Here is a 16,191-nt window from a genome sequence, read left to right as displayed (position 1 = left end):
AAGTAGAGCTTTCAAAGAATTCTTTTTACCTCAAGTTACTTTTAAGAACTTATTTGTATTGGCTAAATTTTTTTTTTTTAAACGTAAGATATATTAGAATTTTCAGTAAAACTATAGAATAGAATTCTACTGCAAATTTAAATGCAGTTATCTTTAACTATAAAATGTTTTACTGGATTTTCAACTGATAGGAACGTAATATTCAATAATTAGTACATAGTATACTTCTTATGTAAATATAATTGCACTGTCATGACGTAGACATCGTTGCGTGTAGCATTTCGTAGCAATAGCTACAATGCTGCTACGACATCAACTTAAGTGGTGTTAGGTAGGACAATATAAAATTCTAAATTAAATATTCATGTTTTTCAAATAGGCCTAGTATAAGCACTTTTAATTGAAACATTTCGTAAATAGAACAGCTGCAAATATTGTGCGATAGATTAATGTATTGGTATTCTATTTCGATTGATTAATTCAATTATACTTGTTTTAGTTATTTTTGCAGTATTGTGAAATAATGCTGCTGATATTGATTCTATTTTCGTCCTACAGAAGAGGGCTTTTCGTGTATTATATAAAATGGGAGAGACATTAAAGGATAAATTTAAAAAGATTAAAGTATTGACGGTCTGTGCACCGCTATTACTTTAAACTCGTTACTTACTTCTAAGTACATATTTGAAATCTTACCTTATGTATTCTATTTATATAGAAAAAAATTTAAAAATAAAATGGACTAAAACAATATGAATATTGGAAGCAAAAATAAACTCGCTGTGCAGTTTTACTAGGCTACATAAGATTTAACTAATTCTATCAAAAAAATTAAACTCAGCAGTTGTTCTTCTCTAACATAAACTATTTACATTTTCATTTTAACAGCCATTTTTCTATCTTGTGAGAGATGAAAGCAGATCCGGACGCTTTCAAACAACCTTGTCATTAAGAAATTCATCAATTGCATACTAACCCGCTGTAATAAATGTGTTTTAACTTATTCTTTAAACTTATGCAATGATAGGTCCTGAGAAATAAAATGCTAGAACAGGGAACGACTTAGTTTAGGAGTATACTGAGAGTATCATAAGAGTTAATATCCTGGCATAATTACGGACATAACGCAATCTATCAATACTCGTTATACAAGGAATTATTTCCCTCTTGACTATTACGTATAATTAAAGGACTCATGACACATTTTTTTAGTTTATGCACGATAAAGAAGTAATTTTTTTTGCACTGCACTTTTAAGGATAATTGAGTGTGCTTAAGTTAAAAAAACTTATTTGATTAAGACTTTGTTCGTCGGAATACAGATTTTAATTTAGATAACTCTATAAACATAATTATCACACAATCTTCCTTACCCGATTTCATCCGCTTAGACTACGCAGCACTAGAAACAGAATAGTCTACAGAGCCCACGTTAGTTAAGCCAAATGTGTTCAGCCGTTATGCTGTCGTGACATCAGAGCTTAAGTGGCAGGTATTTAGAAATCAATCACATTTCTTCTTGAATTATATAGTCACATGAAAATATATAATTGTTCTCGACAAATGCAAGCAGCCACTGAGGTTTCCATTGGCCTTTGATATTCCCCAATTAATATTTATTAAAAATAATTCAGTATAAAAAATTAAAGACTAAAAATACTGAGTAAAAAATACAAGAAATCATACGTTGTAGCTATTAGAGAACACTTATTATATAACTTATCTTGTGCAATATAAAAGGGGATGCTGGCAAGTTATAACAATTTAAAACAAGATTCGCATATCTGCATAATAATTATAAATGAAATTACTTCCTTTATCCATGCAACCATATACTGCGATGATACAGTTCCTCCCTAAGGAGTAGCGGAGGTAACAGACAACGTTCGTTACAGAAACTGTCAGCGTATCGAATTGGGGTGGAATAATAAACGTGTACCAGGTAAAATACCGCAATAGCTTTGCTTAGCAACCCTTAGTGGTTGTCGATAAAAAAAATATATTCTATTGACCTTAATAAAGGCAGATATCGACAAAGTTGCCTAAATACGTATACCTATTTATATAAAGAACGACCTTTTACCTGCGGTTTCTTTTACGTAAACTTCATATTCATATGTATGCCAACGTTCAACCCTGATCTGTCCAGTTTTTTAAGCTTGTTGTTGTACATAGATCAGTAAGTCAGTCAGTCCCCTTTTGTAACACACATACACACACTTACACACAAGAGTCCTTAGGTAATTCTTATAAAGTTGCTTCAGATAGACAGCTTAAATATATGCAAGCTTCTTTCCTTCCGCGTCCTTATATTTTTTTAATTCCACCGAGAATAATGTTCAAAAAAGTTTTGGAACTTTTTATCTACGCTTTAACTTAGTTAAGATAAATCGTAAAACTCCCCCAAAGTGATGTTTTGATGTGATGATTCGAATCATAATGGCTAAACGGAATGTTTACGTTTGAATGCTAACTGTAGTTGAACCCTCGAAGCTTTTGTTTAAAGTTTACGAATATGGTTGTCGCCATTATGTTACTACCATATACACATTTTATATGTAATGTACGTTTTATAAGTGCCATCTTTAGGCTGACTTAAAGATATTTTTGATTTTCACTTTGGCTTTGATTACGGTTGGTATTTCTAATATTTCCTTTTGAGTATTTACGAGTAAGTCTCGAAGCCTTGGAAATAGCCAAATTGTTTAAAACAGTGGCCATTATTAATCCCGCATGTTAGTTCTAAAAATATATTGCTAAAAATATCTAATTACAGTTTTTACTCATCAATGCAATATATACTGCATTAATATAATTTAGTAATTTATAAAAGTGGTTGTTCAAGTTGTTCATAGGTATTATTTGAAAATCAAACTTTGCTGAGAAAAAAATTCATTTGAAACTCGCACTATTTCGCTTAGGTACTGGCACTCTTTCGTTTATTTATCACTTGGACTAAATAATGATTTCGGTTTTCTAAAAAAAACTATGACTGGTTGTAGCACCATCTGGTATTAACGCTACAGACCAAACTCTAAATAAGTTACTAGCGCCTGCTGCTTTTATGAAATATCAGGAAACTGGACGACAAGAATTTCACTAGAGCCATCTTTTAGTGCATAGGGAAATTATCTTACATTTTCGTAGTTCGTATTCTGATAATTTTAACTTTGAATTATTGTCAAAGTTCATATTTTGCTTGGAATAAAAAATGCATGACTGCCTGTGGCACCATCTAGTGTTCACTTTGCGGACCAATCTCTGGCACTATTAGCGCCATCTTCTTACATGAAACATTTTGAAAACTGGCCTACTAGTATTTTCATAGCGCCATCTATGCGTGTATGGAATTATTACAGAGCTTCGTGGTTCGTTTTTTCAGAAACTCAATTTTGTATGAGTGAGCCAGCTCTAGTGTAACAAGTTGGTACTTTGTAGTTTGTAGTACTGCTTCTCTCTAACAGATAGCGCTGTACTGTACGCAGTGTGCAGTTTTTGCAGTGTTATATTAATAGGTGGTATTTTGTTATAGTTATTCATCCTTCGACAGCGCAGTTAGCTTCAACGTAACAACTAACTAAGAGTCCAAGTTCCCAGAACACCCTTATTTTGCCGGGACACCTAAATATACTGGAATATTGATTTATGGATATTATCGGAGCCATTACAAGTTTGAATTTTATTTTTACATTAATAATTGAAAAACCAAGTAAACCCAACTCATGATAAGTGGGAAACCATCGCCAATAAATAAAATAAATATACTATGACAATACACACATCGCCATCTAGCCTCAAAGAAAGCGTAGCTTGTGTTATGGGTACTAAGATGACTGATGATTATTTTATGAATAAAATATTTAAATAATTATAAAATACAAATAATCACCCAGACACTGAAAAAACATTTTTCAGTTGTGAGAATCGAACTCACGGCCTTGGTCGCTGCCCACTGCGCACCGTCAAGCATGCAAGGAACACATTCTACGAACTGCTACAGTGTTCATCAACCTGAGGCCAAATGTGCCTGTAATTACACCGGCAACCAAAGCCTTCAGACTGGAACGCAGCCATGCCTAAGCGTAGCGGTACTACTTCCCCAGCTCTTTGTGACTGAGCTCGTCCAGAGAAGTGCTACCGACATGCTTATTTCTGCCGCTGAGCTTTGTAGCATCGTAGTTATCCAGTCTTCAGGGCTTGGTTGCCGGTGTAGTTACAGGCACGTGACTACGCCTCAGGATGATGGACACAGATCGGCACTTTGAAAGGCGAATTCCTTTCAGGCCCTGTGAAGTGCTGCTTTGTTTTTAGGCGATGGTTTTCTAGTACTGTTTGCTTGGTCCGTCAATTATTGATATCAAAAATCTACTTTTACTACTCAATTTATGGTTATAAAGGGTAGACGTCACTTGTTACCTCAGCATTCCTTTTATGAAGCCTACACATTTTCACAAATTTCCCCGATCATTCCTTCAGGCTTTCCCAACGCGACACACGACTACACGATACTGGCAAAGTGGCTTTGTGCCCAGTTGGCAAACATAATAGTAATAAACAAGCATTGAATTGAATTGTAAGCTTTCGCATTTATAAAAACGCTGAGCGATTGTGGAACAAATTAAAATATAAAAAAAGAGACTGGTTTATGCTAAAGAATAAAATAACAAAACAAAAGTACCGAACTATATTGAAATTGTAAAACTAGCTACGCGATCTCATGAGTGGCTTTTATATAGCGGCTGGACTGAAGGAAATTAATATACTTAGTACGGATGAAAAGTTCCAGATTGTTCTTCAAAAAGTAATATTGTATATCCATATATATAGAGGGGCGGTGACAACAGTTTTTCTGCCATCACCACACAACGTACCTATATATCCATGGGGATATATAGCGGGTGTCGTACAAGGCGGCTAAGGGAATTTAACGGAACACGGACAGATAGTACTACCACCATCTACTGCGATCACCAACCCATCTGTCCAGCGTGATGATTATGGGGAAGCCCTTCCGTTAGGAGCCTTTAGTCAAGCAGTGGACTGTTTTAATTGCTTTTGATTGACTGACATATATAGTCTTTTAATACATATTTAATTTTATAAATTTAGCTGTCTCCATAAAATGTAACTCATACTCGTGCAATTCGTTAAAACTGAAAAGTTTAATGGTCGACGTCAGTTGCAGTCGCAAAGTGAGCGCAAAGTAAACTAATTTGTCATTGTAATTAGAGTTGCAAATTTTGCAGACGTCGAAAAGCTATCTCGCTTCTACGGCTATTTTTCTTTCAGAATCCAACCTTTTACGGAATGCTTCTATCTTAAAAGTTTTAGACTATTTATTTAAGAATAATTAAGTGACTGTTCACTGTCCATAAACATTTTAAAACGGATCCAATCATTCATAAAGAGTTTTTTCAATAACCTTTAAGAAAAAGTAGAAGCTATTGTATTTCTCAATTAACTAAAACTTGGGGTTGCCTTAGCCCGTATCAACGCCTACGTTCTGAAAGGTCACTTTCAGCTAATAAAAAAAAAACAATTTGATGTAAAAGGTTTTCTTTCTTGGTCTTCCGTTGCGGGGAAATCTTATTTACTTAGTTAACTAGTTTTTCCAGTTACTACACCTCCACAGCTCTACAGGTCGATTAGTTTTATAAATTCCAATTCTTCTTCCTTGCCCAATGTTTATACATTTTTTTTTTTTCATTTATATGGTTTCCTAATGAAGAGGTCTGTTTGATCTTTCGACGCATTTATAATATACTAGAATTCTAATCATCAACATCATCATCCGCAGCCTATTAATCCCACTGCTGGGCACAGGTTTCACTCATATAAGACACGGTTTAAGAGCATAGACTCACCACGTTGCTCCGGAGAGGGTTTGTGGGCTTTAACGACTAGTACCACAATTAAGTGATAATAACCGGGACCGACGGCTTTACGTGCCAGCCACGTGGGCTGACACCGCCAAGTTCCGAAATACGGAATGTCATGACCATGACCAGACCGGGTATGCGAACCAAGGACTTCGCGATCCGTAGAAGAAAATACTAACTAGAGACCAATGAGGCAGAATTTTAATATGAAAAAAGTACTCCCAACAAGATATTCTCTATATCATCGTCATCATGATCATCTCAACCGAAGGACGTGCAATGCTGTTCATACCATTATGTAGTATTTTTTTAGAGAATTTCGGTACCCACGGTTTAGTGTCGTTTGTGTCTTGAGACTCCTTCCGTTTTGTTTGTGCCATATATTCATCTTGTGGATTCTTATAAATTTAAGCTGGTTATTTTATGGACCAAAGCTGCATTTTTTGTTAGAATTTTTGGTAAGTTGGTACGAAAGATAATTATATGTGCATAGTACAAATATATGCTGATGAAATTAAATTATTTCACTGTCGTACTACATCATGTATTAGTTCAGTAAAATATTTTTAGTCAGACCACCGATTTCGAAGTATTTATTTACGATTTTATAGTAGTAGTAGACGCAGTAGATATTGAAGTACTTGAACAAATTTTACACATTATCACGTCCGTGAATAACGTGATATGTATTGGCTTGTAATTTCGTGACATTATTCCGTAAAAGTATATCCGGAATAGTGATGCGAGAATAGATATTCAATTGCCACATCGAAACATGTTCACATCCTCTCACATTTATTTTATTAGTTATCCTTACTTTTTAAGCTGTGATAGCCTAGTGGGCCAGCCTAGGTAGCCAGCTTTCTATAATAAAAATGCCAATAATAATTCATTTATATTTAACTTAATTCAATATGGCGACAATTTACATATTCAATAGACAAGTTCTGCCGATTTAAAATGTATCTTTAACAATTTTTTTTTATAACTGAATTAGTTTAAAGGGTAAATACAAAATTCCCTTTTTTTAGGGTTTCCGTGTCGGGTTCTTCTTAAATCTATATCCAAGAGGGGTGAAATAAAATTTCAGAAATTATAAGATAGTATATGTATTTGTACATGAATTTTCAGGAATTTTAAGATTGTATGGAAATCCTATGTTTAAAAAAATAGAGAGCTACAGTAACGTTTATAAATATAATTCCTCTATAACCGTTTTTTTAATGGAATGGAAAATAAAAAGGAAACGTCTGTACTCGTATAGAAAAATTTAAAGTAGTTGTTGAAAAAATAGAGAACTATATTAATATTCATTAAGTAAAATTCCTCTACAGCCGTTTTTTAAAGGGAACGGAAAATAAAAAAAGATGAAAGTCCGTTTAAATAAATTTAAATTACTAGTTTTGTTACGGAAAATATTTTATAATCGTTAAGTGTAATGATCTTCAAAATGTACGTAAACAAAAATATTTTCATTTAAAAACTCGCTTGCCTAGCTGAAAAAATAATACCATTCTAGCAATTCGACACATTTATGTACGATGCGATTCCGAAATTGCCAAAATTATGTCTAAAGCAGGTATTGTTAAAGTGGTCTATCGAAAATTCACTGACAGTGAATAACTTCGTTGGAGCTTGCGTCACGTCAGCCGTCCAACGAATGATTATCAATGTCTCGTGGGATATACGCCAACAATTTTAGTACGGACAGCAAATAAAAGCAACAATATAACCCAAATAAATTGCCTCCTTATTCTGAAATTGCAGATCGGATTTTTGGTATTTTAGTATCAACCTATTGTATCTAAGGTATTTTTTATTCTGTATGTTTGCCCTTGGCTGCAATCCTACCTGGTGGTTTGTAATGACAAAATCTAACATGATAGCGGGCTAACCTTTGAGGGGTAGTTATGTTATCTTTACCCATATCTCTATAGGTATACCCGGTATCGTATCTGAACACTAAAAAGCTTCGTAGCTCTTCTTTTTCAGAAGTTTTCTTAAAAATATAAGAAGATAATTCAAACCTGTGCCGATCCTTTTTTTGCAAGATTTTAATTTAATTAAGTAAAACTTATTTAAAAATATATATTTATACATAATTCTGTACTTACATAGAAAATATCACAGCTAAACTGTTTAATCCAAAAGTCATGCGATTGATCGATTCCCCCTGGATTCGACTTAGGCGTGAGAGCTGTCATTACGTTAACCAACCAGCGTACCGTGATGTACGGTGGGAATATATAATTTGAGTAGCAAAAGCAGAAAACATCAGCAGGGTGTGCATAATATTAATATTATAAAAAAAACTGTAAAATCTGTAAATCCCAATATTAGAATATAATAGATATGAGCGTTTTAATAGTATTCTTGGTTAATCATAGATTGTAACACAAACCCCAGCGCTACTATATAATGCTCCATATTTTATTGTTCGCAGAACGAGACTTCCCTTTTACTAAGAAAACGACTTCCTCAAAAAACAGTGATCAGAAATTGCGTAACAACAGTTAGGTATATAAACTGAATACTTAAGTTTCCCGTTTGAGGAGGAGCAAAGATGTATTAACCAGATTAAATAGATATTACGTAATAAAATATTTCTCTTTTGAATCTAATAACGTGCCTAGCAAGTGATTATACATGGCATTATGCTAGGTACGTTATTAGATTTAAAAGAGATATAATTTTTCAAACTGTTCCTCGCGCTTCATCCACGTACTACATGACATGTTACGCATAAAAACTTTCTTTTGCTATTCTAAACTATTAGTCTCGAACTAACGCATAACGTCGTCCGCTTACGCCTAGGGCCCGTGGCGAAATGTTAAATAGTAAAACTACTTAACCTAAAACCTGCTATAAAAACCAAAAAAAGATTAAAAAATCGGATTGGTAGGACCTGAATTTAGCCCGTTGTAACAAATAAATTCTCATCATCATCATCATCATCTCAACCAATTGACGTCCACTGCTGGACATAGGTCTTTTGTAGGGAGTTCCACAATGCACGGTCCTGGGCCGCTTGCCTCCAACGGCTCCCAGCTACTCGCCTGATGTCATCTGTCCACCTCGTTTGGGGCCGACCTACGCTGCGTTTACCGGTGCGGGGTCGCCATTCCAGCACCTTAAGACCCCAACGTCCATCGGTTCTCCGAGCTATGTGCCCCGCCCATTGCCACTTCAGCTTCGCAACTCGCTGAGCTATGTCGGTAACTCTAGTTCTTCTACGGATCTCCTCATTTCTGATTTGATCACGTAGAGATACTCCTAACATAGCTCTCTCCATCGCCCGCTGAGTGACTCTGAGCCTTCTTATGAGGCCCATAGTTAGCGACCATGTCTCTGATCCGTAAGTCATCACTGGCAACACGCACTGTTCGAAGACTTTAGTCTTCAGGCACTGGGGGATTTTGGACGAGAAGATGTCACGAAGTTTCCCGAACGCTGCCCATCCGAGTTGGATTCGGCGGTTTACCTCTTTCTCGAAATTGGACCTACCTAACTGGATCGTGTGTCCTAGGTATATATACTCGTCTACAATTTCGAGTGCAGAGTTCCCAACAATTATTGGGTGGAGCGCAACATGAGCGTTAGACATAATTTTCGTCTTGCTCATGTTCATACGAAGGCCCACCTGTTGAGAAACTCTGCTGAGGTCATTGAGCATCGCATTAAGGTCTTCCAGAGTCTCTGCCATTATGACTACATCGTCGGCAAACCGAAGTTGAGTGATGTACTCGCCGTTAATGTTGATGCCAAGCCCGTTCCAATCCAGAAGCTTAAAAACGTCCTCCAACGCAGCGGTAAACAGCTTCGGGGAGATAACATCTCCCTGTCGCACTCCTCGCTGCAGTTGGATCGGTTTCGTAGTCTGGTCCTGTATACGGACTGACATAGTGGCGTTTTTGTACAAACACTTCAAAACTTCGATGTACCGGTAGTCAATTCGGCATCTCTGCAGTGACCTTAACACAGCCCAGGTTTCCACCGAATCAAAGGCTTTCTCATAGTCCACAAACGCTAAGCAAAGTGGCCGGTTATACTCTTGAGTCTTCTGTATAACCTGCCGCAGCGTATGTATGTGGTCTATGGTACTGAAGCCCTTTCGGAAACCGGCTTGTTCAGGAGGCTGGAAGTCGTCGAACCTATTCGCGAGACGATTCGTAATGACTCTTGAGAACAACTTGTAGACATGGCTCAACAGCGAGATAGGTCTGTAGTTCTTCAGCAAGGTATTATCACCTTTTTTGAAGAACAGAACAACCACGCTCCTGTGCCATGCCTCTGGCGTTGTGCCTTGATGAATGACGGAATTGAACAACCGCTGAAGGACTTTAAGTATCGGTTTTCCACCCGCTTTCAGGAGTTCTGCTGTGATTCCGTCATCACCCGGTGCCTTGTTGTTCTTAAGTTGTTTGAGAGCCATACTAATCTCGTAAAGGCTGACGTCCGGGATATCTTCAGTGAAGTGTCGGGTCAATTTGGCTCTAGGGTCTTTAGCCAAACTTTCAACAGGCTTTTGTGTTGAGGTGTATAACTGTCCATAGAATTTCTCAACCTCACTCAGGATCTCTGGTTTAGAAGATATGAGACTACCATTGTCAGTCTTCAGGCGAGTCAACAGGCTCTGTCCGATAGACAGATCTCTTGCGAACACTTTCGAGCCTTTGTTGCGCTCAATGGCGACTTTAATTTTCTCAGTGTTAAAGTGTCGCAAGTCTTTCGTCTGCAACTTCGAGATCTGTCTATTAATACGCCGATATTCAGACGCATCTTTTGAAGACTGTAGTCTCATTTCTTGTCTCTTCTCCATAAGCCCGAGTGTATGGGCTGAGAACTTTTTGGTTCTATGTTTACGGTGGGTCTTAAAGAACTTGGACCCAACCGTATGTACAGTTTCCACAAGCCTGTTGTTAAGATCGTTCACAGAATCGCAGTCCAGGCAATCAAACCGGTTTTGCAGCTCCAGTTGAAAGCTCTCGGGGTTTTGGATATGAGCACGAGTAGGCCGGAGCGTAGACTTTACCAGTCTGACCCTTTCCAGCTTTACATTTATATTCAATGTGCCTCTTACCATACGGTGATCGCTCCCGGTTTTCACCCTGTTGATCACAGAGACATCATTGAATATATGCCGTTTGGTCGACATGATAAAGTCGATCTCATTTCTCGTCGAACCATCGGGGCTCAGCCAGGTCCATTTCCTGTGCGGCCGCTTTTCGAAAAAGGAGTTCATCATAAAGAGGCCCTCCTTCTCCATAAAGTCGGCCAGCATTTGGCCCCGTTCGTTCCGTTGCCCATATCCAAATTGCCCCACTCTCAGCTCTGCACCGCTTCGCTTGCCCAGCCTCGCGTTGAAATCCCCCATCACAACACTGTAGTAGGTTTTCGAGGCATGTATGGCTTTCGATATATCCTCATACAATGCCTCTACTTCCTCGTCGGAGTGCGCAGTTGTGGGTGCGTAGATCTGTATAACCTTCAGGGAATACCGTTTGGTTATTCTGAGTACAAGGTACGCTACCCTGCTCGACACGCTTTCGACTCGAACAATGTTGTTGACAAGGGATTTGTGGACGATGAATCCGACACCACCTTGGGACTGTTGTTCGCCCTCCCGGTAGTAGAACAAGTTGCCGGATTTTAGGATTATCGTATCCTCCCCCTCTCTACGGATTTCAGATAAACCCATGATACTCCAGCGCAACTTGCTCACTGCTTCTTCCAGCTCGACTAACTTCTCATCGGTCCTCAACGTGCGTGCGTTATACGTTGCCAGGTCCAGTCGTCGGGTTTGGCAGCGGAATCTCTTCCGGAGATTCTTGACACCCCTTGCCCCGCCGTTACCATAACCGCTGCCAGAGCCAGGAATAGCGGGGCTGCCGGGGACTAGGGGCTGTGGCTTTCTTTTCTCCATTCATACAAAGATTTGCCCGGTAATGACCACGCTGGGCAGGCGGGTTGGTCATCGCAGGGCTAGACTGATCGCACCGGCGTCGCTGCTGCCCGACACCGGTCTGTGCCATTTATTCAGTCTAGCCAATTTGAAGTAGTTATACCGCCACTTGTCGGTCGCCAGAGCCTCGTCGGTTAGACGGCAGGGTGCACCACGTGCAGGTGAGGTTGGCATTTTGGGAGGCTGACTGGTACTAGCCTCCCCCTTACACCCCTTTATTCAATTAGGGGTGGAATTTTTATAAATCAAGAAACATATATTATATTATTACCATCCTAAATGACAACCTAAATACCAATAGTTATCGATATAACTTGAAAACCGAAGAACTTTCATAAACACTCTCATCAGGTACCTATTAAATCTTAATCCCTTAGTACCTATAGCTTTCCACAAGAATGGGGGGTTACTAAAGGCAAAATAAATTTTATGATATTTAAACCCAATATCCAAAAATATTTTTTTTCAAGTCCGCACTGACTATAGTTCAAATAGATCTTTCGGTCTGTTTGTGACTTTCATGTATAAATCACTGACCCGATTTGTATGTTGCATTGTGTAATATGAAGAGCATAGATTCCCTTTTATCGCGAGAAATTTCTCACGGGAAATCAGAAAGTGTACGGGGAGGGTATTAAGTATCCACTGATAAAGGAACCAACGAACATCTAAACCTAGAATGGGAGCGGCGGTTTAAAAGTCCTGTTTGGAATTCATCATCATCATCAAAGCTCTACAGCCCTGGTTGGGCCTTGACTTGATCAAGCATATTTCTCCATTTGAGGCGGTCAGAAGTTGCTTTTTCCTGCTCCGAAATCCCAGAACCCTCACATCCCTCTCAACTCCATCACTCCACCGACCCCAATATTTGGATATTTGGACCCTGTTTGGAATTACAGGATTTTAAATTCGGCTTTTAAATTTGTAGTTTAAAACGATAAAATACTTGTGTATGCATTCAATTTCATCAGTTGTATATCCGGTATATAAGTTTAAAAATAATCAAAACTTTTTTTTTATTTATGATAGAAGCGGGTGAGTATGCCGATTATTATTATTTAATGAAAACTATAAATAAACTAAATAAATAAATATACTACGACCGCCATATAGTCCCAAGTAAGCGTAGCTTGTGTTATGGGAACTAAGATAACTGATGAATATTTTTATGAATAATATACATAAATACTTATAATATGACATATTACACCCAGACACTGAACAACATTCATGTTCTTCACACAAACATTTTCCAGTTCTGGGAATCTAACCCACAGCCTTAGACTCAGAAAGCAAGGTCGCTGCCCACTGCGCCAATCGGCCGTCAAAACTATGGACTCAAAACGCTCCGAAAAATTTCAGATGCATTCCGGGGGTCAAGCTGGCTACACCCGAAAGTGAACCAGAAGTCTTACAGCTAGACTATCACAAATTATCATATAAATATCATCTTCATATACCCAAACCCATCACCGGCCCACTACAGTGCACGGGTGTTTCACAATGAGAAGAGTTTAGGCGGTAGTCCATCACGCCGACCTAGTGCTGATTAGTGAACTCCACTCGCTTTGAGAGCATCATGGAGAACGCTAACAGGCAGGTTTGGTCACGATGTTATCCTTCACCATGGAAGCAAAGATATTTAAGATACATACTTCAATTGCTTATTCGCACACAACTTAGAGTAGTTAATGTTGGCTACTGGAATTCGACCTCGGCCTCCCAAAAGTGAAGCCAAAGTCGTAACCTAGTTTATCACCGCTTAGCGATCATATTAGCAAAAACGAGCAAATTGCGCAACCAAAAATCCTTTGCGATGACGCAGTCTAACATGATAGCGACCAACCTGTTAAGGGTTTAACCTGTTAGGGATCTTACCTATACCCATATGTCTAATCGGCAAGCTCGTCAAAATGAGCAAATTGCGCATCTAAAATTCTTTGTCCGACGGAAAAAAGAAATTGTACAGACAAAGCCGCGGGTAGTTACAAAAAGGTATAATTTTAAAATTATGATTTCTGAATAGCTACTTATGTTACCAATTTGTGTACCGTACCTTACATTCAATGTCGGTTTATTACAGCAGTTAAGTAAATTGGCTCAATTTAGTAATATCCAATTTTCCTGTTCTATCTGCAATAAAAAATTCCCTTTCCATTGGTAGTCAATTCATGCCATAATATCATCTATCGCTATTCAAATATATTCAAAGACCCGATCTCATAATACCCTCAGACTTTTCAATAGTGCTGCCCATTGATTACTATAAAGAAAGTATTATATTACATCTTAAGTATTTACAGTGATTACTTAACACTAAAACAAGCTAAAACTAAAATAAAGTGAATTTGTTAAAATATTATCTAGATACATTGGCCTTGACTGTTATGAAATACCAGTATCAATTTTTTTCTGCTATTTTACACACGTGATATAAAAATCTAACTTTCCTGGTATGGGGGAAAATTTCCCTAATTTAGTTCTATAACGTCTGTGTTACAACAAATTACGAAAGTACATTAGGTTATATTTGCGCGGGATACAAAAATGTGATAAAATCTGTATAATCTGAAAATATAAAACCTTTGTGGGTTTAAGTATATGCTTTTGCTTGATTTCTATTTACATAAGTTTAAATACACTAAATGAATTTATAAAAACACATTTAATAGATCGAGGTCACTACTATTGATGAATTTTTTAATGGCAAGGTTGCTTGGAAGCAAGCCGCTCCGCTTTTATCTCACACAAGATAGAACAGTGATTGTTAAATTGTAAAATCATATTGGAAAAGAGCAACTGCCGAATTTTCGCCGGCTTCTTCTCGGTAGAATCTGCCTTCCGAACCGGTGATAGAGTCACTATAAGCAGACACACTTGACGTTGCAAAAGTGCTTATAATTAACCCCTTCTTGAAAAGAATGAAAAATTTGAATTTTTAAATTGGGTCAGAACTATCAACTTTGTAATAAAACAGTAACTAAGTATCCCAAAATCTTCAGATAATATATTGATGCTTTTTCATCAACTTTTAACAGAGAAAAATAGGAAAAGATAGCACTTCTTAAAATCTGGCATCACAAGTGTTATTTTATTTTATAATGACAATTGCCTGACTAAGCCGATAATCCACCTGATAGTTAGAGGACAACCTTGTCCTATTATTATCAATACGACACTCCGCAAGGCATGCAAGGACACGTCACTACATAGCGCCGCCCTTTGTCCATCAACATGAGGCGTAGGTGTTCAGCCTAACCAACGTCGAACAAGTACTAAGTTAAATCAGCCATCTGAACTTTTCGGATAAGAAGATTATTAATTACGAGCGATAGACAATATCCCCAATATTCAATGCTCTGCTTTTAAAAAAAATTAAGCCATTTATAAAAAAAATATGAACATATTTTCATTTTATCTATAAATGCTAGCATAAAAATCTTTACTGAATCCTCTTAATTGTATTAATTGGAACTTAAGTTGACTGTGCAGTAATAAATCTACTAATTTAATCATACTAATAATGAAATAAATAATAATGAGGCTCGAGCGGCGTGGTGGGTTTTTTAAACCCTCTTTCTTTTAGGAGAAGATGTCTGTGCCCAGCAGTGGGTCTAATGATATAAAATAACAATAGAAATAAATAAGCCTGTAGATAAAAAGATTCTAACTGTTATTATTTTTGTTTGTTGGACAGTGCTACGTTATTTCCATTCATGTTATTAGGAAAGTGCATTCTAATAAGCTAAAAGCGTACAATTGTTTTTCGTGTTTACAAAATGAGAAAAGCAACACGTCCTCAAACACTAGATTGCACTTTCGTAAAATGAACAACTCAATCCGCATGTACATACCTACCTCTTTAAGCAAGAGGATAAAGGAAAGCAATATTATACCAGTACTTACGGAGTTTGGTTCATTAAAATTGAAAACGTTTTTTTCAAATCATAGATATGGTGTGGAAATTGCGATCGAATACATTCCATTATTTTTTTCTTCTGAAATTGAAACCTAAGTTAAAACAATTATCTCAACATTTATCTACCTAACCATCAATGACACCAGTTTCGAATCGAAAACTATATTTTAGCAGAACTATCTCAAGTTTTTTGAAAGCTGACCTGCAATACAGAGACCAACTCTATTGTTCCGATAAGCATATTTGGACTTTTGCTGACAAAATCGTTCGATGCTGCAGTTAATTATGAACGTTATGCAAACTTCTTTAACTTTCAAGACTAACACTAAACAATTATATTGAAATCAGTATGCCTTTAACGTACGTAGTCTTTCTTCCCGTGAACGATTGATAGAGCTGGATAAAGCCATAAAAGAAATTAAATACGACGT

The 16,191-nt window shown here is 37.3% G+C and overlaps 1 protein-coding gene across 1 annotated transcript in view; it reads left to right on the top strand.

Moving 5' to 3' along the window:
• Positions 1-16,191, top strand: part of LOC120624041 (inactive dipeptidyl peptidase 10) — a 204,304-nt gene that overhangs the window by 63,630 nt on the left and 124,483 nt on the right. The window lies entirely within an intron of this gene.

This window comes from Pararge aegeria, chromosome 1 (assembly GCF_905163445.1).
Source record: "Pararge aegeria chromosome 1, ilParAegt1.1, whole genome shotgun sequence".
Classification (NCBI taxonomy): domain Eukaryota; kingdom Metazoa; phylum Arthropoda; class Insecta; order Lepidoptera; family Nymphalidae; genus Pararge; species Pararge aegeria.
Note: the sequence above shows the minus strand (reverse complement) of the source record. Positions and strands in the feature narration are given on the sequence as shown.